Source organism: Accipiter gentilis, chromosome 24 (assembly GCF_929443795.1).
Source record: "Accipiter gentilis chromosome 24, bAccGen1.1, whole genome shotgun sequence".
NCBI classification, from domain to species: domain Eukaryota; kingdom Metazoa; phylum Chordata; class Aves; order Accipitriformes; family Accipitridae; genus Astur; species Astur gentilis.
Window position 1 is genome coordinate 4,651,858 of NC_064903.1, and position 4,665 is coordinate 4,656,522.

The window sequence follows — 4,665 nt, forward strand, 5'->3', positions numbered from 1 at the left end:
ATGTTGCATGTAACATCCATTTGCCATCAAGAAGTATATGGGAAGCAGCTACTCTGAAGCTTTGAAGCGTGCTGCAGACTAGCTTCACTGAAATTTGGTCAAGGTGGTGCCCTGGTTCCCACCTGAAATTCTCCACGGGTCATGGCATAAGCAAGGGGATCATGTAGATGTAAACAAAAAACTTCTCATTTTGACATTTGAAAAACATCCATCTGAAAATCCACGAAGACATCCATCCATCCATCAGACCCACTGTTATTTTGAATCAATCCACAAGCTTTATCTCAACCACGAGTCAAGAATAATTTTTACAGTATTAAGTTCACAACCTGAAACTACAGGATATAAAAAAACCCACAGGATAAAATAATTATACCAATCACTCTGCTATGCATAGGAAGAGACAGTATTACAGAGAGAGATTTAGAACTTCTCCATTAAACTTTGGTACTTAACATTTCAAATCTGAACAGCATTTTGGGGAACAGAACATACACAGGAAGGTTAAACTTTTGTTTGGTTAAAAATATCCCACTAGTTTCCCCTTAAAACTACCATGTAGCCATTCATTTCTACGCAGTACATTTGCCAATTGAGGGAAGAAGCCACCAGGGCTAATGTTCTAAAATTTACAGCACTTAAAAGCAATGCTCTTAAAGTCATGTTTAGAGAGAAGAGCTTGTTCAATACCCTCTCTTACATTCTGAGATTATCACAGCTCACACATTACAATTAAATCCATTTATAGGCATCAAACCAAAAATGTTCTGACTTTAGAAACTCAGCCACCTGCATCTTACATTGACTTCAGTTTATTTTGCAGGCACTCATTTCAAATAGAGATTTTCTTCAGGTGTATGCAACTTCAGTCAGCCAAACCGCCTTCACTTTTGAGTGCTCTTTAAAAGACGAATGTTGAAAAGGCATATTCCTTCCTCCTTTGCAGTGAATGGATTCTTTGAGGAAATGGGAGTATTAACTGTGATACAGTTAATACAGCTACCCTTTTTTTCAAATTCTTTCACAAAGACATCACTGCTTCTGGGACCCACAGGCCCACATATTATTCACAGACCACACACTGGGAGGAGATGCATTGACCTCAGGTCTGTTACATCACCATTAGTGTTACTCCACCCAGGATCTGAATAGTTCATTTGGATGAAGTTTCAAAAGTTATCAAGAGCAGACTGCATAATAAGCCACAAAGTTGGGCTGATTCAGTTTTGAAAGTCTAAACAGTGCCCAAAGAGTCAAAGAGGCCAAATTTTCCTCAGTTTTTGGTTTTGGTGGTTTTTTAAATTCATATTACAGATTCCCTATTTTATTGCTCGGTCCCAAGGCAATGAGACAAAACTTTCATCTGTACTCATTTACCTCATGTATCATTTAGAGGAATCATACAAAAATCCCTTCTGAATGACACGGCCTCCTGAATTCTACAAGCTGGACGTGAGGCTCTGCCTTACGTGAGTAAAGAGCACGGTCTCCAGGGCCAGACTGCAGGGCTCTCCTGCCTCTTTTGTACAGCTGAAGCAACTCAAAGCAAGTGAGAAATTACTAAGGATTCCTTCCCTTGACACAGGGCGTCCTTTGGGTGCATGCATGACAGGGTAACCCACTTTATGCAACAAATGCATGTCCTTCCCAGAAGGGGCCTGTCAGGGGTTGTAAGCAACTAAATGGATTGGGAGCAGATATGATAATGTAAAAAGCCTTTGAGCAGCAGAATGAAGGACTGCAGCCCAGCCTTGAATGTGTACTAAATTACACTAAAAGCCAGAATCTGAATAAGATTGAGGGAACAGAATGAGACCTGGCTTCCATGTCCTTCCCTCTTCAGACGTACTGAGCATAAACCCAGCAAGACAGAACTGTGCTTTTGGTTTTTCATTTCTCAACCCACTTACCCTTTCATCTGCCCATAGGACAAAGGGCAGAAGTAACAGAGAGGGTTAATGGCTTCACTACAGTTGACTGGTGTTAAAGCCAGGGCAGATGTGGGCTTTAATTAGAAAGCAGCTGCACATACATAAACCACAGCAATCTTAATCCAGAGAGTAACAGTGTGAATACAGACCTCTTGCAAAAGCACATACCTTTAATCTGCAATTGTCTGTGTTTTTAGGGGGAAGGGGTTTCACCAGAATTCTATCCAGGAGCTCATAGGAGATAGAAGGAAAAAGTACATATATGTCTAAAAATCAGAAAAGGGCACGAAGAATGTAAACAGAGAAGAATAAAAATAACCACATAGATCAAGTTACTCAGCACCAAAACAGAACAGTAAAGTTTTCCATTACCTTTCACAGAATAGAGCTCTCCCACTTTGAGCAAGGCTCCAGCTGTTCTCTTGGCTTTCCCTTGGGCGTTGATTATGCTGGACATCCTGTGAGCCCCCCCAAAACTGGCAATTATATCTAGAATATCCCAGACCTTTAGGAATTCAGGTACCCCATTTGCTAGAAAAACTACAGAGGAGGAAATCATGAACATCAAGTTTACTTTGTTAATTTTTACCATGGGCCACTGGGTAGAATGTGGATGTTCCCTTGTTGGGAAGGATATGAGGGCACAGGAAGCAGTGCTGCTGGACAAGCCAGGTGCTACATACTCCTTTCAGATCTGCAGGCAGCAGCAAAATCCTGCAAGCTGCTCCCTGACAACAGTATAAAAAGGAGGTTACTTAGGCCCAGAAAGTCCATTAAGTCTGAACTCCACAGGCTTGTTCATCCTATGTATAAGTATATGCCTGAGTACTCCAGACAGAACAATTTTTTTGGCACATCTCAGTATCCAGAGGAGTGTTCATGTCCTGCCTCATCATATGGGCTGCATATGCAGTGTAAATTGGTGCAATGCACTTCATGTTGTCAGCTCTGCTCAGCTCTTAAGACTCTAAATCTTTAATGGGATCTGAAGGTAGAGAAGAGGGTGGGTAAGCTGGGAATTTATGTATCTCAACGTATACTCCAGTAAACCTTCTCCCTTCCTGTCTTAAGTGATCGTCCATATGCAGTCTTACTCTCCTAGGATGCTTATTATCCACTAACTTTTCCACTCCACCAGTGTAGATTACCTGGATGAGAAGCCCCTGGCCTTCAAAAAGAAACAGAAAGACAGAGAAGAGGACAATCCTGTCAGGAATTACAGCAGCCTTAGAAGCTTCTGTAATAGCACATTGCGTAGTGTAAATAGAGAACCACGTGGTGGCTTTGCAAATTGCAGGCTTAATGAACAAGATGAGAGAAGTTAGCTCTCCCTAGCAGTTCTCCCTAGCACAGCTCTGACATACCTGATGCCCAGGCAAAGCATTCTTATAGTGTCAAAAGGCACAGACATCTTTGGAGATAGATGTATTGGGTTTGCATGGCGCGGTTTTGGTAGCAGGGGGGCTACAGGATTGGCTTCTGTGAGAAGCTGCCAGAAGCTTCCCCCGTGTCCGACAGAGCCAATGCCAGCCGGCTCCAAGAGGGACCTGCCGCTGGCCAAGGCCGAGTCCACCAGCGACGGTGGGAGCCCCTCTGCGATAACATAGTTAAGAAGGGGAAAACCTGCTGCACAACAGCAGCTGGGAGAGAGGAGTGAGAAGGTGTGAGAGGAAAAACCCTGCAGACTCCCAGGTCAGTGCAGAAGGAGGGGAGGAGATGCTCCAGGCACCGGAGCAGAGATTCCCCTGCAGCCCGTGGGGAAGACCATGGGTGAGGCAGGCTGTCCCCCTGCAGCCCAGGGGGGTCCGCGGTGGAGCAGATCTCCACCTGCAGCCCGGGGACGAGCCCATGGTGGTGGATGAGCCCGAAGGAAGCTGTGACCCCATGGGAAGCCCACGCTGGAGCAGGGTTCTGGCAGGACCTGTGGCCCCATGGAAGGGACCCACGCTGGAGCAACTTGTGACCCCATGGGACAGACTCATAGTGAAGCAGTTCATGGAGGACTGTCTCCCATGGGAGGGACTCCACGCTGGAGCAGGGGAAGAGTGTGAGGAGGAAGGAGCAGCAGAGACAACGTGTAATGAACTGACCACAACCCCCATTCCCCGTCCCCCTGTGCTGCTTTGGGGGGAGGTGGTAGAGAAATCAGGTGTAAAGTTGAGCCTGGGAAGAAGAGAGTGGTGAGGGGAAGGTGTTTTAAGATTTGGTTTTATTTCTCATTACCCTACTCTGATTTGATTGGTAATAAATTAATTTTCCCCAACTCTAGTCCATTTTGCTTGTGATAATAATTGCTGAGTGATCTCTCCCCGTCTTTATCTCGACCCATGAGCCTTTTGTTATATTTTCTCTCCTCTGTCCAGCTTAGGAAGGGAGTGACAGAGCAGGTTTGGTGGGCATCTGGCAGCCAGCCTGGGTCAACCCACCGCAGTCCTTTTTGGTGCCCAAAAGGTGGAAATGAAGCCCTCTCGCTAGACAGCTACAGGTTTGAAGCCTGCACCCCAGACTACTGCCGGTCATCTGGGCCCTGCAGCCACTCCGCTACCAAAACCTTGCCATGCAAACACAGTACAACAGTTAGCTGGAGAATTTCGTCCCTTGTCCTCATAACTGACACAAGGCGAAGTGCCAGAGTTATGGGGATTATTCCCCAGAAAGCTGTAAGGTGTAAACACCAGGACAGGACACCAAATGGTTCCACTCTCTGACATCTTCTTGTAGTGACCAATTCAAA

The 4,665-nt window shown here is 45.4% G+C and overlaps 1 non-coding gene across 1 annotated transcript; it reads right to left on the bottom strand.

Moving 5' to 3' along the window:
- Nucleotides 1-4,372: 4,372 nt before the first annotated feature.
- On the bottom strand, nucleotides 4,373-4,457 carry TRNASTOP-UCA (transfer RNA opal suppressor (anticodon UCA)). The gene has a single exon. It is a non-coding gene; the product is annotated as a tRNA-Sec (tRNA).
- Between the last annotated feature and the right edge of the window lie 208 nt (nucleotides 4,458-4,665).